Here is a 24,671-nt window from a genome sequence, read left to right on the forward strand (position 1 = left end):
TGGAAGTTCAACTATTATACTTTTATTTGTACATTTAGAGAAAAGGGTAAACCTCAAGACTGGAAGCAGGGATAATCATGCTACAATGGCAAAATGAAACATGTACAAAGAGTTATGTCTAAGATGTGTTCATTAAAGGAAGTATGGTGTCTAAGACTAGGAAAGTGATAATCCCACTTTATCCCACTCCACATACAACTGGCCTTGCTCCTTCATTCATTTAGTCCATAAATATGTTTTGAGTACTATCTTTGTCACTGTGCTAAGCTAACAGGATGAATGAGATATAGCCTTTGTCCTTTAAAAAACTCATAGGCTAGGGAGAAATAGACAACATGGAAATAACAATACATCATGATAAGTAATACAGGAGAGAGAATCCCAGGCGTTATGAGAACACAAAGGATGGAAAGCTGTCCAACGTGAGTGAGGGTGGGAGTATCAAGATGCACTGTCTATACCTTTGTGTCTTTGGACCAGTTGTGACACTTCCCGTATTTGAGGGGTAACTTGAAGCTGTCAAGTCAAGACATTACATATACAAATCCATGCTATTTATTATGACCATTATTTCATAAAACTAAAGACATCTTTAAAATAAAAGGATAAAGGACAATGTTTTCAATGGATTAAATTTTGACATATGGAAAATTTAAAAAAAAAAGATGGCTGTCTACAGGAGATAATGACTTAGGAGTGGAGTCCTGATGGATGAGTAAGAATGTGTCAGATGAAGAAAGTGGGAGGAATTAGGGTTAAAGTACACACATGCGAAACTATATTTAATTTCTTAAGGGAATTATACATATTTCAGAGTGGATGAAGTGTCACGTGGAAAGAAGAGGAGTGGAGTGAGATGAAGCTAAAAAGAGATGTAGGAGCTGAGTAATATAAGGCATTATTTAAAAACTTAATTCTATTCTAGGAGAACTGAGGAACAATTGAATAGTTTATCCAGGTGAATAACATGGTCTAATTTCTTTTTAAATATCATGGGCTGCAGTTTGGAAAACAGGTCTGTATGGAGCAAACAATAAACCATCAGGAAGACTTAGCATTAATTTAGGCAAAAGATGCTTTGCACCTAAGCTGTTATTAGAAATGGGAACTGAGATAGTAGATGAGTGAGAGGTATTTAGAAGCTGTAAACAACTGAGCCTGAAGACTGGCCAGATATGGGGAGTAGGAAAGAGGTAGAAGCCACAGACAGCACTTGGAGTTTCACTAGGATGACTCAAGTATTCTATTAAGGGATAGCAGATTTCTTTGTTTCTGTCTGAATCGACTATTGTTTTGCCACGTGTGTGATTCTAGCCTTCTGGTTACCTGGGCCTGTGTACTTCCTTTGGGTATTTGAGATTGTTTCCTGTCTGCTAAGCTGCCTTTCATCTCCTGCCTCTTCTAACAGAATCTGTGTGAGCCAATACTCCTGGCTGCTCTCCTGGTTCTGCTTGGACTACCAGGCTGGGTAACTTATCAGGTCTATCTAATTTTTCTATGGGACTTCCCATATTTATTTCTATGACTCATGGAAAATTATAACATGGAGCTGGCAAAATAATATTTGGAAGTCAGCAGTAGAAGTCAGTCAAGGCACCCTGTGGTACAATATGCCAATTTTGTCACCAAAAAATTAAAAACATAGATTTATCATTTCATTCATACACTCACTCAACATGTGTCAATTTTACTATCCTTCATAAGTCAAATATATTGATAACTTATTAATAATTATAACTCCCCCATGTATAGAGATATTCTTGCAAGGTTGTATCAGGTAAGAAAGATGGTGATTTCCTTGCATATTGGAGATCAATACTGAAGGATAGAGGTTCAACCTACAAAAAGTAGACCTAAGAACTGAACAGGAAAAACTGATGGGACCATGGCAAAGACTGCTAGCTGTTTTGTTATATGGATTCTCCTCTCCTATTTTGGTAATAGAACTGTTAATTTTTAGGTAAGTGCCTGTCCCATAATAAAAACCTTATAGTTAGGTAGGTGTGTCAAAGTTCCAACAGAAAACAGATGACATACTCAAAATGTTATAAGTCAAAGAGATTTTATTTATAAAGGGCCTATTTACTAAGATTGGGTGTGGAGGAACTGTAAGTATAATGCAGTAATCCAGTGCTCATAGCAACTAGGCTGTTATCTCCCTCAGGGCCTAATGGGATGAAGGGAGGGAGCAGTTAGTAGAGACTAGAAAAAGAGAGAAGCAGGTAAAATCAATCATTTTCCAAGGATAAGTAACCCCCAATTAAAGTATAGAGCCCATCCAGTGCAACCTTGAAGGGAGGGATCCAGAGAAATAAATGCCTGAGCTCATGTTTGTTTGTTTGTTTTTTGATCTCTTGCTACAGCCCCTTAGAGAAGGAAATGACAAGCCACTCCAGTATTCTTGCCTGGAAAATCCCATGGACAGAGGAGCCTGGCGGGTTACGGTCCCTGGGGTCGCAAAGAGTTGGACCTAGCAACTCTTAAGAGCCCCTATTATCTGAACTAGGGCCATAAAAAGCAGGGATTACCATCTCCCACTGATGAGGTGCCACAGGCCACCCCCCCGCCCCTCCATGGCAGAGAGCAGATGAAGAGGAATAGGCAGTGGGCCTGGAGGATCAAATAGATGGCATGTGGGAATTATGTAACTATATTTTGGCCAGTGGAACAGAATTAGAAATAGTGTGATCAACTTTGAGGGGCACACCTTTAAAAGATGGGGCATGTCTTTCTCCTTCCTGTATGCTGGACTGGTGGCTGGAATTTGAGCAGCCACCTTGGTCATGAGATGAAAGCTCCATCCTGAGACTGGCAGAACAACAGGAGAGAGGGAACTTGGATGATCAGGTAATTAGTTCTGGTTGCCCACATTCATTTGAGAGAAAAACAAACTTGTAACCTGATATTTGGTTTTCTGTCACTTACAGCTGATGCAAATCTTAACCAATTCAGAGACCAAACAGGAAATTCTTGTTTGGATTTGGACTGTACTGGTTCTGATTTTTTTAAACTTATAAGCATCTGAAATGGACTTTGTCTAGCTTAAGCTAAAGGGAAATTTATTGGAAGGATGCTGGGGGTGTCTCAGAGAATCAAAGGAAATGCTGAACTACCAAGATAGGAGAACCCAAGGCAGTTCTGGTATCTCAGAATTCTTCACGGCCTTTCACCTTGGAGGACTGCCACAAATGTGACTCAGCTCCAACAACTCCCAGGCTCTTCAGCAATCCATTCCAAATTTCATATTTCTGTTAGAGAGAATCTGATTCATCCTGCCTGGGTCAAGCTCTCATGTCTTTATTGGGAGGTAGGGTGTAGAGGGCCACAACGCAAACAGAGTCACTGGGATCCTCCAAGGTTCTTAGAACCATGGATGCACTGTGTGTCAAACAGTCATCCCAATAACTGTGACAAAGGGACTGTTACCTCAATTTAAACCAATCATTTAAACACTAATATGGACAACGATGATGACTTGTCCATAGAAGGTACCAATTAAATTAGACTCATTTTCTTTCATTTACCTTCTCTGTACCTGATGTCACAAGCTCATTATGGGGGTAAGGATGGGCAATAACTCAAAGCCACAATGCTGTGTAAACTCAAAATTGTAACTAGATTCACAAAATTCTCAATATCTACTATAATCCAGGAATTCTACTGAATATAACTGACAGGAAAAAAATGACTAAATGCCTTTAAGAAATCAGACTTCAGGGAAAAGAAGCATGTGGACAAATGATCATAATAATAGATAGCAAGTCATAAGCCATAGTAGAATTAAATATCAGATGCTTTAAGAGAATAAGCAACTGAAGGAATTGGAAGAGGTGATGTTTGAGGAGGTGTGTGTGGGTGAGTAGGAGTCCTATACCCAAAAATGGAGGGAAAGGATTCTGAATAAAAGAAATAGCAGGTGCAAAACTCCTGAAGCATGAAAATGCTCATCCATTTTCAGGGAAAAGCTAAGACCTCTATGTGAATAGACTCCTGGGCATTGACTGGAAACTCATTTATTCATTCAGTTATAATTCACTGAGTACTGCTCTGTGCAGGGTTACCAAGGAGTCAAAGGTAAATAAGATACATGCCTCACCTTCAGAGGGAGAGGCAAACTCAGTGGCTACAATCAGATGAGCCCTAAGCAGAGGAGATGAAAACCCTATTGAGTGGAAGCTGGGGAAAGGACATTATCTAGGGACCCAGGAGGAGTCCAGAGCTGTAGGCAGGAGTTAGGATCTTGAACACCAGGTAATAACTGCTTCAGTTTTTTTACCCTGTAGGTCATGAGGCTCCTGAAGTTAAACTCACATGTGTTTGTTAAAGTAAAGCCTTGCTAAAGTTTATTAAAGCTTGTCAAATAAGATTCTGATTTACTGAGGCTGCTTTAAAACATCTGACTCAAGACAAATAAATCCCATTTGTTTAGCGCATGTGTGCCAGGCACTGAGCTAGGGATTTTATATACCTTGTTTCATTTGAGCTGAGAAGGACCAGCAGGAAGAGTCCCATGCGCCCAAGTCTGGAGGTGAGCAAGGCGGAGAACAGAGACAGAACCAAGTGTAAAGTGTGGAGAGTGGGATGATTCAGCCGGTTAACGCTATTTTAAGAATGAAGCACAGGAGTTTAAATTCTTCCCTGCATTTCAGAGAAAAGTCCCTGCTCTAATCAAAATGACTGCCATTATTCCATCAGTCAGGAATATGGACAGCTGCAACCTGATTAAGCTAGCCAGGGTGGATCTGTCTCAGGCAATAAATCCAGGGAAAAACAGCCCAACCAACAATCCTAGCAGAGGTACAAGCTCTTCCATCTCTCCAAGATGGCTGCTGAATCTCCATTTTCCCCTCTATTCCTTGGAACGTAATTTCATCCCAAGAAGGAAGAAGGGGAGAAGGAAGGCTTTTTCAAAAAAGGTATAATTTTCTTATTCAGGACAAGGTCCCCTTTCTAGAGACTCCTGCTTACATTTCATTGGCCAGAACTATGTCACATGGCCACATCCAAGTGCAATGAAGACTGGGAAATATTTTAACTGGGTGCATTTGCTGCCCCCTCCACATCAAATTGGGCTTCCCTAGTGGCTCAGATGGTAAAGAATCTGCCTGCAAGGCAGGAGACCTGGGTTTGATCCCTGGGTTAGGAAGATCCCCTGGAAGAGGGCATGGCAACCCACTTCAGTATTCTTGCCTGGAGAATCCCCATGGACAGAGGAGCCAGGCTGCAGTCCATGGGGTTGCAAAGAGTCAGACATGACTGAGCGACTAAGCATACCACATCAAACTGGACTTCCTTGGTGGCTCAGTGGTAAAGAATATGCCTGCCAATGCAGGAGTCATGGATTCAGTTTCTGGGTCAGAAAAATCCCCGGGAGAAAGAAATGGCAGCACACTCCAGCATTCTTGCCTGGGAAATCCTAAGGACAGAGGAGATTGGTGGGCTTCTGTTCATGGGGTCTCAAAAGAGTAGGACACAACTGAGTGATTAAAACATCATTAACCACATCAAATTAGTTTTGAGTCCTAAGGAAGGAGGACATACATAGTGGGCAGCATATATAATCTCACTCCATGTTTCCAAAAGTTCTATAAGATAGATAAAGTTATTCCCATTCTACATATAGGAAAATAGACTCAGAGTGGAAAGTAAATTACCTAAAGTCATATGAAGTAGTGAGTATGGAATCACTGCTTAATGGAATAAAGATTTTAAAATAAGCCTGTATCATTCCAAAAGCAAAAGATTTTTAATGCTACATTTCTGTCTCCCTTAGCTATGTGACCTTACGTGAGTCACTAAATTTCCCTTAGCCACCATTCCAAGATCTGTAAAATGAAGACAATTATCCCTGATTCAGCAGTTCTTGAAGTATCAAGTTAGACGGTGAATGTAACCTGGCTGAAAAGAATAATGTGGACGCTGCTGCTGCTGCTAAGTCTCGTCAGTCGTGTCCGACTCTGTGCGACCCCATAGACGGCAGCCCACCAGGCTCCCCCGTCCCTGGGAGTCTCCAGGCAAGAACACTGGAGTGGGTTGCCATTTCCTTCTCCAATGAATGAAAGTGAAAAGTGAAAGTGAAGTCTCTCAGTCCTGTCCAACTCTTAGCGACCCCATGGACTGCAGCCTACCAGGCTCCTCCGTCCATGGGATTTTCCAGGCAAGAGTACTGGAGTGGGTCTCCAGTGCCTTCTAATGTGGATGGGACCCTGCTTATTATCCACATATGTATCAGCCGAAGTGTCTCTCTCCTGGCTGACAGGAAGAAATGGTTCTTGGAGGAGCATGGTTCCGACACTGGTATCCAAGCCTGGCACCAGTAAAATCTCTTGAGTGGCATTTCCTATTTGGGCCCCATGACAGTTTCCCAGGAATTTCCACTGGCTGGGTTTCTTTTGTCCATTCCAGTAGCTAGCTGCCCATGTAGATGAATTATGAGCCACATTCCACAGCAGGTCAGATGAAAACTATGTGCAAATCGTTCACCCATCTCTATTGCCTTCTTCCTCTGTGGCTGCTCCTCCAAACTAGAACTAAATTCAGGCCACTCCTCGGCCTGTGCTTCTTCTGGTGCCCTGTTTCAGGACTGAATAAACCATCTGAGCACTGAGGGTCACATTCCAGCTGCGAACACAGCACAGCCCACCCTGTTTCAGGCCCTAGGCCTGGGTTCTTGTGTACCTCTGCCTAGAAAGTTTTGCCTTCATTGTCTTCCCCTAAAGCATCTCTTCCCAAGCCAAGCTCAGGCTAACTCCCAGAGCCTCCTCTTCTGTGCATCTTCTCCTGTGTTTCTGGAAAGGTGTTTGTTTTACATTCTCTTCTGTATTAGCATGGAGTTTTGTCTATACTTTTGTTATTGAACTAAACCTCTTCACAAGTCTGGCTTTGCCTTGCTGGGTACCAGAGTCTTGTTAAAAAAAAAAAAAAAAACAGATAAAGTAATCTCGATAACAAAAATGCATGTTTATTAGACTTAAGGAAGAAAGAATAGAAGATAGGAAAGAATGAAGGAAGGAAGAAGGGAAGAAAGGAAACCACAGATATAAATGGGGGAGGGGAGCCTCATCCCCTTCCCATCCCTATTCCTTATAATCACTTAGTTATGTACCTGGTTGTGGCACCCCCAGGGACAAACCAGAAGAGAGTTGTAATTAGATGATCGAGGGCTCTTGGGGAGACAGGTGTTCATTTTTTAGAATATGGTCATTTTTCCATTCCTTTCTATGAATATAGCATCATTTTAAAAACCATTTCCCTACTTTGGAAGCTTCTTTTTTTTACTATTACAAATGATGCTGAAGTGACCATGCTTGAAAATATATTTGTGAGCATATGTGTTGATATACCTATGTGTTAGTGTCCTGGAAATTGAATTTTGGTGGAGACTCTATATTTAGACTCCCACTAACTAAATATAATCATACCCATTTTCTCAGAGCCTCACGGACCTTGAACATTGTTGATCTTTTTAAGTGTTGCAAATCTTGGAAAAAAATCTCATTACTTAGTTTGAATTTCTTTGATGATTAGTGCAACTGAGCATCTTTCCATATGTTTACAGGATATTTATTTTTTCTTATTTTGTGCCATTGCTGTTAGCATCAGAATCTTGACTCCAGTGGGTCCCACTCAGTCTTGAGATCCAGTTCTAACAACACCCCATTAAGTTTTCAATTCATGATAACATGACAGTGAGGCAAGTTTCAAGATAACATGACAGTGAGGCAAGAATTTGTTAAGAATGACAGAGACAACTCTCTGAAATTAGAGTTCAAAAAAGTTCTTGTTTTTGGCAACACTGTGTTTGTCAACCATGCACATCATTCACGGAAGTTCTGAAGGCAACTTTCAGGCCATCCTCATGAAGCATCTATTGAGCGTCTTTCATTTGTGTGACTAACAAAAGAGTTTAGGTGGGAGGGGTTGTACTTGGGTCTTTTTTTCAGTTGACTTGTCTGCCCAGCTCTTGTCTTTGCTTTGTCTCAGTCTGGCCAAGCCCCTCCTGTGTGAGATGATGTCTAGCTCTGCAGCATCCTGACCTGGGAAGTCACCGTCTCAATTTTGATCCCTTGGTATTAAATACGCGTACTCTATTGCCTCTCTATGATGAGTCAGTTGCATTTCATTTCAAAGTCAAGGAGTACCTACTCTGTGCTAGACTTTGGGAATACAAAAATAGAAAATACTCAGCCCCTATTTCAGGGGAGTCTGAAGTCCAGTGGAGACGAAAGCCAGGTAAATGGGATTACCATGGTCCCACAGTTAAATCAAGAAAGAGTGGAACCCTGGTGCTCTGGGAGACAGGTGAGCTCTCCTGCTTCTCACTGATGACATCTCAGGCAGGTGATGTATATGCTGTGGGCTTCAGTGTCTTCCTCTGTAAAATGCAGAATGTACCTATATTCTTATTTCATAGGATTGTTATGAGGACTAAATGAGCTAATTCAAATATAAGGCTTAGAAGCTGTTGTGTAGTAAGTGATCCATAAATGGTGGTTTTTAGTGTTAGTATCATCACTGATTTTTCAAATTACTATCAATATTATTATAATAGCACAGCAAAGGGACCTAACCCAATTTGGAGGCTACTAGAGAAGGTGATGGCACAGTCGAGTCTTGAAGAGTAGAGAAAGGAGACGTAGCCTTGATCCAGAGGTGAAAATATCCCATTATTATCATGTGCTGAGCAGTGACAATGGGTTGGACATTTAATCTATATGACCTCATTTACAAATGAAGACATTCAGACACAGAGAAGTTATGTAACTTGCCCAAGGTTAAAGCAGCTAGTAATATATAGTATTTTATTTCCTCTATTTTATAGTCAAGAAAGGGGAAGCAGGGAGTGGTTTTAGGGGCAAGATTTATGTTCATATCTCATGTTCTTCCCACTTGCTATATTGCCATCCAAGGGAGTATAAGTCTTGTGTCATTGGGACTTTTGAACAAGACATGGGCTTCTTTACACTTTGATTTTCCTCTGTCTAAAGCAGGCATCTCCACACCTCTCCTCTCTGCACACAGCCCTTCTTTCAGGCTCCAGGAGAGTCTGTGACAAGGAGTGGGCTCCCTCTGCAAGACATCCTGATTCCTTTGAAGAAAGGCAGCCAGGAAATGTGAAGCATGGTGATGGTGGCCTTTTCAGGAGTGGGTGATGAGTGGAAACTTCCTGATGTGTCAAGTGACAACATCGGAAAGAAAGTGGAATTTTCCTGAGGCACAGGCAGGAGTTCTCCCCCGCTATTGATTTGGAGTGTGCATCTTGCATTTAACCCAGTGATTAGTTTGGAGGGAGGCAGCATGCATGCTGGGCTTTCATTTAGTGAGTTTAAAGGCATACAGCTTCTGATTTATTTTTCCTTTCTTCGTGCAGGGCTGTTTTATTACTAAGAGTTGAGTGACAGGCTTCCCAGCAGACTCGAAAGACAGGTAAAATTTTAAAAAGGAACATAAAATCTTTCAAGGCACTCTATTTACCTTTTGTAATTTATTAATCACACCTAGTGAAGGCTGGTTGCCCCTCTGGGAACAGTTCAGCAAAGGAAAACTATTCTGCAGGCTCAGCTTTTAAATCCCCTTTCTTTCCTTATTCTTTTTTATGGATGAGAGAACTAAGGATCCCAAATAGGAAGTAACTCATCCCAGTCATAATATGGGTTAGAAATGGAAGTAAGTTTAGTCCTGTCTGGCAACCTCAGGATCACTAAAACACAAGGAGTATGTGTAGCACTCCATACATGTTCCCAAAATCTTCAAAGTTTTTTTTTTTAAAAAACTGATGAATTAATATAAGCACCCCCTTGCCTATATCTCTTCAATACCACTGAAGGACAAACTTCAGGTCAAGACTTACAAGATCCTTCAAGAGCTGGACTCTGCTTAACAGGCAAGGTTCATCTCTTGTCTTTCCTTCTTTGAAATCATCCATTTATATGGGCTTCCCTAGTAGATGCTACAGAATCTGCCTCCAATGCAGGAGACCTGGTTTCAATCCCCAGGTTAGGAAGATCCCCTGGAGAAGGGAATGACAACCCACTCTAGTATTCTTGGCTGGAGAATTCCATGCACAGAGGAGCCTGGTGGGCTACAGTACATGGGGTCGCAAAGAGTCGGACACGACTGAGTGACTAACACTTTCATTTACATGGAACATCTTTATCTTTCCCATATAGAACATCCTTCTTACTGCTGGGTTGATGCACATGCTATCCATCTGCCTGAAACTTTTCTCCCTGGATGGATGGATGGATGAATGAATGAACAACTAGGACCTGAATTTATAGCTCATTTCATTAGAAGTCATTGCTTTATTGGGTTAGTGTTAATTCGATCAATTCAAATTACCTCTAACTTCCCAAAATTTTAATTTCTCTAGCTTGACTTTATCACTTGCTTGAGATTTTCCAATTGTAAACTTTGGGTCTGAAATAATTCCATTTAATTCAGGAAGTTGCCATACTTCCCTTGGTATAAGTCTTTCCTTTTAAAAACTCGAGAAATTCTCTCCATTTGATGCCTTTGTAGGCAAATCCTCCTCGTCTATAAGCATATGGATTCCAAGAAACCAAATAAAAATTTGAGAAGTTCAGAGTGAAAAAAACAGAAAAAGCGTTTGTATTATGTAAGTGAGCCACATTACTGTGAAGTTTGGTAGCTTCAAACTTCAAGCTCAAAAAGCAGGCATTTCTAAAATGGGGGAATGTGCAAAACATGATATAAATGTGATGGGCTGCTGAGGGGCAGCTAGAGATCACAGGGTGGGATGGAGGGGTGAGCATGGAGAATATGTCCTATGTCACTGGCATGATTGAAAAGGCAGAAGCCTAAAATAAAGGGGTGAAGGGATGGCATGCTGGGAAAGTTGGGGGATAGGTCATTTCACTTCTTTAACAGCACATTTTATCAAGTAGCTGCTTGTGCCAAGCCCTCGTCTGGGACCTGGGTATTTGCAGAGAAAAACATGTGACAGAAAGAAAGTTTAGAATTTGACATCATGGAAACCTGGATTTCAATTTCAGTTCTATCACACATTACCAGTTTGAACTTGGATGGTTTGTTTTGGTTGCCTTATTTGTAAAATGTGTGTGTACTTTCTTGCTTATCAATAGCTACTATGTCATTTAGACACTGTGCTAGGCACTGGACACTCAGAAGTAAACAAGAGAGATAGGGCCCCCTCCTCCCAGAGACTTATGGAGTAAAGGAAGAGTTTGACAAGTTATAAGAATAAAGTATTTGCTGTGAGAGGATTAGCAGGACTGAGATATTACTTGACATATAGGACCATTAGGATTAAATGAGATAAAGTATTTGAGAGCCCACTGTGATTTTGACAAGAGCACAGAACAGGACTGGAAACAGGCTGCCTCCCTTCAAATCCCAATGTGGCCACATATTAATTGTATCACTTAAGATATAGATCAATTGATTTATAGATCAATTTCCTGACCTATAAAATGGGGATAATAATAGTAGTCAACTCATGGGGTTGTTAAGAAGATTAAATAAGTTAACATATGTAAAGAGTTTAGAATAGTGCCTGGCACACACTGAGTACACAGCTGATATTGATTAATTATTGACGTTGCTGTTATTGTTTGCACATGGCCCATGTGGGTGCTCACAACCAAACAACCTCCCCGCCACTGCTCTTCTGAAAGCAGTAGCCCTGGCAGTGAACAGCAGTCCATGTTCATGTTCCATCCTATGTCAAAGGCCCAGAAGGGTAACTGCAGAAAGCATTGTTCTCAGTATAATTTATAATTTATTCCTGTCCAAGCAACTGGCCTTGTTGAACCTTTGAAAAGCACAAAGCTCTTTCCTGTACTTGGCTGGGCTGAGCACAAAAGGTCATGGTAAAATTAGAGCTACAGGGACGAGAGCGCCTGGAAAAGAACTTGGACCGCAAATGGATGACAACTGACTCCTTCCCTGGGAGCCCTGGAGAAGAAAAGGTCCCGTATTGATGTTCAGCCATACAGGGCCCAGGGGTCTCACAATCTTGTGAGCAATGCTTGGCTCTGCTGGTACAAGCCGTGTAATCTCCTGGGTCATGTCTACCTCTTAGGGTCGCTGTGAGGATTATATGGAGTAACTAATTTTCAAATGCACTGTTGTCCAGCCTTGTCATCCAGTGATGTTCATTAAATTCTAAGAGCAAGAAGAGCTTGCTTCTTCACAGCACTGAGTGATGCTTGCTGAGGGGTTATGGTTCTGATAGCTGAACAGCTAAACAGCTTTCCTCCTCCAGTGTTTGAAGGTCTGGTCTACATCCTCCCAGGAATGCAGGCATAGAATTAGGGGTCCAAACTTCAGGAAGGCAGGCACTGGTGAGTCTTGCTCCTCCTTGTGGTCCCAGATGCTCCCTGGCAGGCAGCAGGGATGTGAGGAATACGTACTGAAAAGGTAAACTATGACAGGCAGAGAAATGTAGTGTGTCTAGAGGCATGGTGAAGGGACTCAAAGCCACACTGTATAAAGAACATGGGTGGAACTAAGGATGAAAAGCTGGAGAAGAAAAATTGGGGACATAGAAGTCTTCTTCTGTGATTGCATCAGTCAGAGTTCAAATAGTACGAAAGACAGATGACTGAGATAGACAGATAACAGATGATTGACAGATGATAGATTCATTAGTGGAAAGTTAATATAAAATAGACATATATCAATCCATCATGTTTTACATCTAAAACCAATACAATGTTATATGTCATTTATATCTCAGTTTTTTAAAATGTTAAATAAATAAATAAAAGTAAGGAAGCTGTTTCCAAACACTTAGGAAAGTTGAGTCAATACCAAAAAGTTCATGTGCCTGATTTTTGTCTCTTTCTTGTTTGATTTTATTAAGTAATACCACTCCCCCAAAATGAGGAATTTTATAATCCATATTGTTCCAGAAATGGCACAAGTTTGCTTTTTAATAGAATACAAACTATTTTAGGATAAAATCTTCTATACCTAAAAATCCCATCGATTTTTGTCTGAAAGCAAGAATAGCAAATCAAGAAGAAAGCAACTCAGTTTATTTATAGATTTAAAAAATCCAGTCATGTTTCATATGTTCAATAAACTAAGGGCTTTTGGTTTTATGTATAGGAAGCATAGGGCTTCCTTGGTGGCTCAGTTGGTAAAGAATCTACCTGCAATGCAGGAGACCTGAGTTCAATTCCTAGGTTGGGAAGATCCCCTGGAGAATGAAATGACAACCCATTCTGGTATTCTTGCCTGGAAAATCCCATGGACAGAGGAGCCTGGTGGGCTACAGTCTATGAGGTCACAAGAGTTAGACAGGACTTAGCGATTAAACCACCATCACCACCACCACAATAGAAAGCATATGCAAACAAATTGAAGAACAGGCTTAAAATATTATAAACTCTGACGAAAACCTATCACATGGTGACTCATTTGTAGACTACCCTCCAAAATAAAATTTAACAAGAAATGGACTAAGTATTCACATTTTCTGTATTAATAATTTTATATTATCTAACATTAAAAAAAGATAAATCTTTTAAAAGAAAATTTAGTAGTTTACAATTATTATTGTTATAATTGTTGTTAATTATCCTGTGTAACTGGGGGAGCTGGCTAAGCAAACACCACCCACAGGTAAGTGGTCAGGAAGGGAAAACCAAGGGAAGTGTGGGTAATTGCAGACCCCTGCCGGCTACATGAACAAGGAGAATCTTCCCAGGGGAGTTAGGATTGAAGTAGGGGACTTCAACAAAGATAAAGATTCAAACAGATAGACAGGATGAAGAAGGCATTTCAGGTAGAGAAAATAGTGTGGCAAATGTGTAGAGGTCATGGGCTCCTGGTGTGTTCATGGGGTGCATAGACTGTGGGAGTGTGAAGACATCAGACTTAATTCAACCCTGGGGGCTGTGTTGAGCTGATATCACACAGAAGCTGTGTGGTGTCTCTGAGCCTCAATTTCATCCCTTGTGGACTGGATGTTACATTATCTGCTTTATCTGCCTCACAGAGGAAGAAGATTTGGACCCAGTTGAAGAAAGAACTTCAAAGCAGGCAGGACTGGTTTCTGAGTCCCTGCTATAGACAGGTTTTCTGGAAGGATGACCTGCAAACAATGCTCCCAGGCCCATGATTTTGAGATCCCATGAGTCGGGGATGCAGGCCTTGGTTCTGACGCTGTCCCTCACACACCAGCCTCATTCAAAGCCTCAGTCAACATTTGCTGCTGGCCAGTTGGGCACAGTAAGATCTGAGAGGCACTTAGATCAAATGACACCTGAATCACTTCATCTTTAACACCCAGTGAACCTCTTCCTAGGAGCTGAGAAGGGAGCACTGATATCCTTAAAATGACATCACAACAAAAAGAGAAGAGTTAACACCACATATGCCAGTTTGGGGGGCGGGGGGATGGTCACCAGATTTGTGGATCATGTGGCCTGGAGCAAGAGCTTCGACCTCACCACTCAGAAAACACAGGTAGCTTCACTGTACTCCTCAGTTCCATGGTGAATCAAGACCTTGGAATTCTTCATGAGGCTATCAAATCTCCTCAAATTCCAAAAACAGTTAGGCAACGTTTCACCCCTCAAAATCTTTGTACCTGCTATTGTGTCCTCTTCCTGCAACCCTTACAGCCTGTTTCAGGTACCTAACGCTGTGTTAACAAAGTACCCCAAACATAATGCTTTATAATGAAATCACAAAAATCTCTATTTTGCCCCTAAATCTGCAATTTAGGCTGGCTGAGAGGGAACGGCTCGTCTCTGCTGCATTCAGTGTCAGCTGGGTGCCTCTAAGGCCAGGGGCTGAAATTAACCAAAGGTGGGGTCCCTGGGCATCTCCCTCCACTGTGCATGGCTTTTCCACGTGGTGTCTACAGCATGTCAGTTTCAGGGTAGCCAGACGTCTTACCAGACTAGCTCAGGTCTCCCGAGGCATATATCCCCAGAGGGAGAGAGAGAGAGAAAACCAAGCAGAATCCAGGTTGCCTTTCAGTGACCTAGCCTCAAAAGTCACATGCATCTCTTCTCTGCCCTCTCTGGGAGGAATTAGTCAAAAGCCACCACCCGGATTCCAGAGCAGGGAACACAGAGCCGCCTGCCTCTCCATATGAGGCGGGCCAGTCTCATTGTGAGAGGAGCACATGGGATGGGAGATACAGCTTGCTGAGTCCATTTCTAGAAGGTATAATCTGTATCCACTCTTATCTGTCTGAAAAACCCTTCTTATGCTTCAAGACCCAGCTCAAATATCACCTCCTTTTATAGAGCCCCCAAGTTCCTGAGAGCAGGTTACCTCCTTGATGAGGCCTAACTGCACTTTGTACCTCTGCTTTCAGAGCACTTAGCACCCTGAAATGACATCTGTCTCTTTCTGGAGTCTGTCAATGGCAAGTTCTTCAAGGTCTGAGGCTGTAACATGTACTTCATTGCTTCTAGCTTTTGGTACTGGGGAGCTGCTTAGAAAACAGATGTTGCTACAAGCTAGACGAGGGGTTCTCATACCCTGGACTATGTGCAGCAGAATGCCTGGGTGCTCGTTCAAAATGCAGACTCCCAGATCTGCATCAAACCTGCTGCACTGACTCTTGCCCGAGGGGCTCGAGTTTAATCAACCGCCCAGATGGTTCCAACGGGTATCAATCTTTGCAAGCTATCTCTGTGTTCCCAGTGCCGAGTACCATGCCTGGCACACAGTTACTACTCAGTAAATACCTGCTGAATGAATGAGTGAATAAGTGAGTGAATGAATATTTTTAGACTGTACTGGGTACACAAGAGTCAGTTTGCTCTCTTGGCTAATGGGACATCCAGGTCTGGCTCCAGAGTCAGATAAGCAGTCATCCCTCGAGGTTAGGTCCAGGTGGGACTCAATGCCCCCACTGCCCCTTAAGTGTGCTGACTTTCTGGAGGAGGTGGCTGAGCCAGAAGAAGGGAGAGACTTGGCAGTTGTAAAATTAGTGCATTTTCTACCCCCACTTCATCACCAGAAAGCTTCCTTCCCATCCCCACCTCCCACTCGTCTCCCTTCCCCCAAGCATCCTGTCACATCCCAGATCAGAACCATTCTGGAAGCAGTGTTTGCTAGTTTGACATTTCAAAATAGCATTGAGGAGGCTAAAGATAGCTAGGTTACAAGGGAGGTTAAACAGCTTGCCAAATGACGCTGAGCAAATTTGGTCTTCTCCACGATGTCCGAAGAGTTCTTTGATGTTTTCCCTCTGTTTGGAGGAGTAGAGCACTGGATGGAGGGAGGATGCTGAGCCAAGAGCCAAAGGGCGCAACCTCGGTGGGTGGGAATTCAGTGAATGGAAAAGGAGTGTGCGTTTCAGAGGTCTAGTTAACAAACTCTGCTTTCTCCAGATGTCTAGGACAAGGCAGACACGGTAAGACCCTGCTTGCCCGGCTGCCTGTGTGTGGCCGTGTCTACCTATGCATCTGGTTTCCAGTGAGACCAATACAACCATGAGGAAACAATTTGTCCATGTGAGATAGTAACATTTCTTAAATGTCACTAGCCTTTTACTTCCTTTTCATTTCTTCCTGGCTCATCCCCATTTTAACTAAATTGCCCCAAGCCAGAACTATGTGACTATGGATGTGGAAGGTGGGGGCCAAGACCCTGGTGACTGTGGGGAGACACTGTGTTCCCTGGGGATCATGTACCCACTCAGCGTGTCCAAATAATAATACCTACCATTTATGGACCATTTGCTGTTCGCCAAACTCTCTGCTAAGTTTCTTACATCCTTTACCTCATTTATTCTCACAGAAGCTCTGTGCCTTAGGTATAGGACGGCCTCCTTCCCAGGCAGCACTAGTGGTAAAGAACCCGCCTGCCAATGCAGGAGACATAAGAGTAGAGGATTTGACCCATGGGTCAGGAAGATCCCCTGGAGAAAGGCATGGTAAGTCACTCCAGTATTCTTGCCTAGAGAATCCCATGGACAGAGAAGCCTGGCAGGCTACAATCCATAGGATTGCAAAGAGTCAGACACGACTGAAGCGACTTAGTATGCATGACTTAGCACACATACACCGTATAAATGAAGGTCTGAGAGTCAGGGAAGTTAAGAACTTGCTTCTGGGACCGCAGCCAGTGCTGCAGAGTTGAGACTCCAAAGCAGGTGTGTCTGACTCCAAAGACAGCTCTCCTCCTGACCATGTTACCTCGGCTCCTTTTACAGAAACAGACAAGGTCCATCTTCCCCCGCATGCCCTGCATTGAATCTATCCCAGGAATCAAACCACCTTCAAAGGGCAAACGGGTGCCCCTTGCGATGGGCAGGTTGCCAGGATGGACACTCACGCCTGGTGACTCAGCAGCACAGTCCACTTGTCTGACCTTTTCCCATGTCACAGATATCTAATGAAAGGGCTAGCCCTGCTCGCATCCTGCAGCCCCGGAGGCAACCTGAGTCACCAGAGACGGACTGAATGTCAGAGTTGAAGTGAGTGTCTCTGCCTCACCCTCTCTAAATGCGGCCGCAGCTGCCCATCCAGTTGTGGCTGAGCGGTCACAGCCAGCACAGGCTGGCGGAGAGGTGGGAGGGCTGCCTGCGGGGGCAGGATGCTGGTCATCTGGCTAAAAACGGGGGGTGGGTGGGGTGGGTGAGGCAGCCCAATTATGCCTGGCTTTGCTTCCAAGCTCTATAATCGGATTCAGGTGCTTCCAAAAGCTCCTGCCTCTTCCGAGCAAATTCAGTTAAGGGCAGGGGGAGGGCGCGCTAATGGTTTCCACATTGGGGGCCTCTGCAGAGAGGCCTCTCAAGCGTGGGGGCAAGGAATCTGACCTTGCCTCCAAGTAGAGCCGTGCTCGAAGGAATGCAAATGTGTTTATTAAGCACCTCGTACGAGTGAGGGTCTTAGGTCTTGTAGGCTGGACGCTGAGAATATGATAAACAAGCAATCACAGATGTAGCCTGCCCGGAGCTTACAGCTGGTGGGAGAGACAGAAAATGGACCAGAAAATTACAATACAGAGTGAAGAAGCCTGCAGGTACTGTGGAGCATAGAGAAGGCCACCTACTCAGATTTAGGGCTTCAGGGGAACGGTTGGCTCCCTGTTGAGTGGCTAAAGAGGAGTTTACTGGGGAATCTGAGAGTTCTGGGAGCAGAAAAACAGCCCAGGAGAACATGAGCTGGGGGAGGTGTAGAGCTGGCCAGAGCATAGGTGGACCGGCACAGGGTGTAAAGAGGTAAGTTAGGATGCGGAGCAGTTGGTAAAAACTTCTGGCCTTTGTAATTCAGCACGGAGAAGGCCAGAGGTATAATACGCTCCATTTAGAAAGGCCAGTCTGACTGGGACGGGATCAGCTGCGTCAAGGGAGACCAAGGGAAGCAGCGGGAGTGGTTCAGGGTCCTGCCAGCGTGTCTCAGACTAGGGTGGTGGCTGAGGGGACGGTGAGGGAGGGTCTCTCTGGTTATAAGGCCAAATCAACAAATTACACGGTCCCTGCCTTCAAGGAGAAAACAGTTTTAGTTGAAAAAACATTTTCTCCCTTAATTCATCCCAGTCTTACGTGACCAGAAGGGAGCTTAAGGGTCGTTCAGTTCAATCTCCTTTTTGCAAGAAGTCCAGTGGGTTTTCAACCTGGGCTTGAACTCCTTCAGTGAGGGAAGGCAGTGGTGGCAGGGAGTCTGGGTGGGCAGCTGGCCTGGACACAAGCTTTCTTGAAGTTTCAGAAACCCCTGGACCTGAGAGGCGGTATACCCTGCTGGGGGGGCCCCTGGTTCCAAGCACTGGGGCAGTTTTAAGGCGACATCTATTTTGCCAGCTGTGATGGAGCAGGCTGCTGCCCACCCCCACTCCCCCAGCAGAGGGGGGCCACAGAGGTCGGCTCGGGGCTGGGGGCCCTTTTCTGTCAACAGACCCACCCATGAGTACTTGCTAAGTGTCTGCCCTGTGCCAGCCTTGTTCCTGGAAACCGCTGTGATAACACTCCCTGGGTGAGAACCAACACTCACTGACCTTTTCCATGGGCAGAATCCGCAGGAAAAGGTTGTTGAAAATTTAATGACAGCAATTCCTGAGGCTTGTAAAATTCTTTTAACATTTCTCTAAGCACAGACAACAACAGCATCTTCTCTTAGCCTGAGCGGGGTTCTACAGCTCTAAAGCACTCCCTCACTCAGGGTCACCCTTGATCCACAGACAAGCCTGGGGGGTGCGGGCAGAGCTCCTGGGCCCTAGAGCCCCAGTGACCCGGATTCAGATCCTCTGTGCCCCATGTAACAGTGTGACTGTGGTCCTTGCTTTATCTCTCTGAGCTTCCTCTTCTGTAAAATAGGGATAATATGCCTATCTGAAAGGTTGCTGTAAGCGCTCACTAAGAAGATTCTGCTAGCCCAGTGCTTAGGGAAAGCTCATTTCCTTGGCCATATTTCTCTTTCATTCCTATATTCCAGATAAGGACATGTCTAAGTTTGCATAACTAGAAGTGGTGCCTGGCACATAGAGCCTTAGTCAGCTCAGGCTACTATCACAAAATGCCAAAGACTGGATGGCTTAAACAACAGACATCTATTTGTCATGGTGCTGGAGGCTTGGAAGTCTGACATCAGGGTGTCTGTCTCCATGGTCAGACAGATATGCTCTTCCTTGCTTGTAGATGGCTGTCTTCCTGCTGTATCCTCACATGGCAGAGGGAAGATGTCGCTTCCTCTTCTTTTTTTCCTTAAATTTATTAATTGGAGGATAATTGCTTTACAATGTTGTGCTGGCTTCTGCCATACAATGCGAATCAGCCATTAGTATACGTATGTCTCCTTCCTCTTGAAACTCCCTCCCAACCCCCACCATCCCATCCCTTTAGATCATCACAGAAAAATATGGAACGCTTCATGAATTTGTTTGTCAACCTTGGGAAGTGGCCATGCTAATCCTCTCTGTATCCTTGCAATTTTAGTATACTACCGCCAAACTAAGAACATCCTCATTTTTTTAAATAAGGTCACTAATCACTAATCCCATCACAGTGGCTTTCCTGGTGGCTCAAATGGTAAAGAATCTGCCTGCAATGCAGGAGACCAGGGTTTGATCCCTGGGTCAGGAAGATTCCCTGGAGAAGGGAATGGTTACTCATTCTAGTATTCTTGCTTAGAGAATCCCATGAACAGAAGAGCCTGGCAGGCTACAGTCCATGGGTTCTCAAAAGAGTGGGACATGACTGAGTGACTAACACAACAATAACAATCCCATCGTGGAGGCTCCACCCTCATTACCTCATCTAAACCTAATTTCCTCCCAAAGACCCTACCTCCTAATGAGTAACCTTAGGGTTAGGGCTTTAGCTTATGAATTTAAGGGGATACAAACATTCAGTTCATAATACAGTGGGCCTAAAATAAACGTTAGTTCCACTTTTCCTCCACCTCAAGGCCCTGAACTCGGGCTACCTCTTCTTCACACTTCTCCTTATGCAGCCTCTAGTGCTTCCTATGGACCCCCTTTGAGAATGTCATGAGAGCCATGGAGCCTCTTCCCTGAAAATGCACATGTATATAAATGGACGCCATGCACACCTTATCACCCACAGAATTCCAGATCCCTGAAGCTCATCTATGGACTCTGATAACCTACCATAGCACCCATATGACACAAACTACCTTTGGCCACAAATTGTGGTTCAGTTTTCTAATTTCCCCAGGTAGATTTTTTACTACATGAAATAGGAAACCAGCTCTTCTTGTTCAAGTCTGTATTCCATATAGTGACTGGAGGAGGGGGGAGTATATAGTGAATGTTAATTGATCTAGTGGATAAATGATGGATGAATGGAAGGATGGATAGATGGTAAGTTGGTTGGTGGGTCTGTGGGTAGGTGAGAAGATAGGTCAAGATGGATAAATAACAGATAGAAAGGTGATGAGTGGTAGGTGGGTGAACAGATGTATGGGTGCTCTGGGTGAGAGGATAAGTGGGGAGATGGATAGGTGGATAGATGACTGGATGGTAAGATGGTGAGGTCTTCACCATGCTCAGAGAAGCAACCAAGCAAACCCTTCTTGAGAAGATAAATTCATGGTGGTGGGGACCCAAATACTGGAGGACCTGGAAAGCCCTGGCTAAAAACCTCTTAATTAATTCAGTAGAGACTATAAACTCCAGGATCAGAAGCAGAGGCTGCATGGAGGGAACAATGAGTGTGTTGGTAGGCGGGGTCTGAAGAAGGGCTGTGGGCTCAGGTGGGAGAAGAAGACTCAGAGTCAGAAAAGTAGTGGTACTGAATGGAGAGCAGAAGCTTCAAAGACCCACTTCTAAGGAAAACTGGAGGGCAGGTAGGATCTGGGTGGTGGAGGGGTGGCGGAGCAGAGATGACTAAATGGAGACACAAGAATTCATGACCATGGGATTCTAAGCCACTCCTTCAACAATCATTTGCTGAGTTCCTCCTGTGTGCCAGGGCTCATTGTAGGCACTGAGGAAAAGTCCCAGTCTCTGCCATCAGATAAGAAAGACAGAAACACTAATGAAAGTTGAAATTTACACAGTACTTACTATGCACCGGCCACTCTTGTGTTTAAGGTGACTCACCTCAACAACAACCATATGAGGGACGTGTTATTATCATCCCTACTTAGCAGACAGGGAAACTAAGGGGCAGAGAAGGTAAGTTATACTTTACCCAGGGAACACAACTAAAGTGTGAGAGTCAGGATTGAAACTCAGGTTCCAGAGCCTATGCGCTTCATCACTGTTGCCATTACATGAAAAGTTAAACAATGGTTGTAATGCAAGATAATGGCAGTCTGAACCGTTACAGTGGGTTACAAAGCAAGGATGGGATGACTGACTCTGGCTGGTTGGATCTAAGAGGCTTTGAGAGAGGAGACCCTTGGGAGCTGGGCCTTGGAGAATGAATCAGGTTTCTTAGGCATCCTGCAAGAGGTATGTAAGTTGAAGGATGAGGGAAAGGGCATACCAGACAGAGAAATCGAGTTGTGCAAAGGTCACAGGCGCTGGGGCATGAAAGAGCAGACACCTGTGCAGGTGATGCTAAGTGGCTCTGTGTGACTGCTTGGCAGGGCTGGGAGCTGGGAAAGGCGAGACAAGCTACACATTGGAAAAATGCCAGGGAGTGTTCCCTCATACTTACATGAAGGTTTATGATGTTCCACACACTTCTCTATCCCTTTAGGAAGACAGTACATGGCAGACTGTATATATAATATTTTTGTTCCCATTTTTTAGATGAGGAAACTAAAATTCAAAGTACAAAATCCATGAGGTAATATGATCATAGCCAATATCCATCCTAGGATTACTGTGTGCTAGCCACTGTGTTCAATGCTTGTATGCAATTTTTCATTTCATTTCTACAAATTTGCCATGAGATAGATGCTGCTGTCAAGCTCATTTTAAAATAAAGAAAATCAAAACTGAAAACCAGTTAAGGTCCTCCCACTAGGATGATCAATCAACCACCATGCAAAGGCCCTACTCTTTGGCACCATTTAATACTGGGCTTCCCCGGTGGGTCAGCTGGTAAAGAATCTGCCTGCCAATGCAGGAGACAAAAGAGACGCAGGTTCAATCCCTGGGTCAGAAAGATCCCATGGAGAAGGAAATGACAACCTGCTCCAGTATTCTTGCCTGGGAATTCCCATGGGCAGAGGAGCGTGGTGCAATGGGGTCACAAAGGGTCAGACACAACTGAGTAGGCATGCATGCAAAACTGTCTTCGCTGACTTTGGACTCTAGTCTAGCCCAACTGAAAGAAAGGTAACATGCTTTGAGCTTTGCACAAAACTTCTGTGGAAGCAGATACATTTAATGATGAAAAGTTTCTAACTCTTCTATACTAAACTATCTCCTTTGTGGGTGAGCCAGACTGAAAATCCACTAGGTTCCAAGACTCCTAGGATATCCTGGTTCCTTCACAATCAGGACTAGGGATCACAACTTTCATTTCTTTGAGAAAGAAAGGGCTGAGACTGGGCAGGAGCCAGGCATGAGTTAGGCCTGGGCTACAGGGTGACAGGTTCCTGGCCTGGGTGCAGAAGCCTCCATTTAGAGCTGGGATAACAAAAGAACCAGGTAACATTCACTGGGTACTTACTTTGTGCTAAATACCCTTCCTAACCTTAGAAACCATTTACCCTGTCATCTGCCCAATGAAGCAGTAACCATTATAGCAATCTTTCAGATGATAAAATTGAGGCCCAGAAAGCTTAAGTGACTTGTCCAAGATCACACAGCAATTCGGTAGTGGAAGCAAATTTCCAGCCCAGCTAGTCTGGCTCCAGACCCTATGTGCTAACCTACATATTATACCTGAAGGAGGCTTTTGTAGCTAAAAAGCCAAGCTCTACATTTTCCCTATAAGGAGGACCCAGAGAGATCATGAAACTTCATTAATAACACACAACATCACCCAAACTTCAGTTCAGTACTCAAAAGTTTCCTCTCCAGAGCCATTCCACTCCTCCTTCCTCACCTCCCTCTTCTTTGTGATAGCCTTGCCTCCAAGCTGGCCTTGAGGTTAATGGGAAACAACTCGGGAGGCAGTCATACAGGGGGTTAAATCTTGGTCATGCAGCTTTTCAGTTGTAGGTACTTGGACAAGGTGCATAGTCTCAGCCTCAGTTTTCACATCTATCAAATTATTATATAGTCCTAGTCACCTAGAAGGGAGGCTGAAAGGGTTAAATGTGGCATTGTTTGGTCACTCTGCATCATTGTTTTAATTTCTTCAGAGCTCTGTGAAGAACACCATCTATTGGACAGAGCTCATTCTGAACAATCTCCAGCAAAGACTAAGTTCTTTAATACATCATTGGATGCACATATGCATTTTCTCGAATAAATGAGTGTCTAGCACAAAGGTCAATGTATTAATAGGCAGATACTAGGTGACCTCATAGGATCCGACTGTCTGCATGAAGCTAATAAACTAAATTTGGTTGAGGTGTCCATAGCTGCTAACATTTGAAACGAGTGTCCTTCAAGATAAGATTGCCATTTTAACTGCAACTTTATAATAGGCAGAAGTAGGCTTTTTTTCCTACCATGGGACCCAAAGAAAAGTTCCTTTAGATACAACCAGGAGAGGTAGAGGGAAGAACAGCCAGTGCTGAAAAGGCAGGGGAGAGCTGGGGTGCTGAGGGAGCAGAGGAAGGTGGGGACAGATGGATTCAGGACCCAGTAAACTCCCTGCCCACAGGTTTGCTTGTTTTCACTGCTCACTGCCCAGAGCCTAGGACCACCCAGGGCACATGTGGGCGCTTAGTAACTCTCTTTAAAAAAAAAAAAAAAAAAAGTATGAGAATGAAAAATAAAGGGAGGCAAGGAGAACAAATCGGGCAGGAAGAGAGAAAAATAGAGACAGAGCTCCAACAAAGATAGAGAAGACAGCCAGAGGGGCCTGAGGTGGCTGGCGGCGGGGGCAGGGGGAGGGACCCTACTGGCTGAAGCCCAACGCCAAGAGCCCACCGGCGGCGGGGACTCGGCCGGGGGGACCCCAGCGGGAGGGGCGGTGGTCTGACGGCGGTGGAGAGAGCGCACCGGAGCGCAGCGGCTGCGCTCAGGGCTCCAGACAGCCCAGCCTGGAGACGGCCGTGGTCAGAAGGTCACGGCCAGGCCGCGGGACTTTCCTGGGGTGGGGGTGGAGGACCTGGGAACAACGCTGGCCTTTAACTTCCCAGGTCAGACCACCCCGCGCTGCCTCCGGCGCAGGGAACCCACCCTGA

At 44.2% G+C, this 24,671-nt stretch overlaps 1 long non-coding RNA gene and 1 other non-coding gene across 2 annotated transcripts in view; both read right to left on the bottom strand.

The window, feature by feature from the left end:
• Positions 1-24,671, bottom strand: part of LOC122436908 — a 273,990-nt gene that overhangs the window by 101,566 nt on the left and 147,753 nt on the right. The gene's annotated exons all lie outside the window — the stretch shown is intronic.
• LOC122437470 lies at positions 19,806-19,910 on the bottom strand. The gene has a single exon (XR_006268294.1). It is a non-coding gene; the product is annotated as a U6 spliceosomal RNA (small nuclear RNA).

This window comes from Cervus canadensis, chromosome 2 (assembly GCF_019320065.1).
Source record: "Cervus canadensis isolate Bull #8, Minnesota chromosome 2, ASM1932006v1, whole genome shotgun sequence".
NCBI classification, from domain to species: domain Eukaryota; kingdom Metazoa; phylum Chordata; class Mammalia; order Artiodactyla; family Cervidae; genus Cervus; species Cervus canadensis.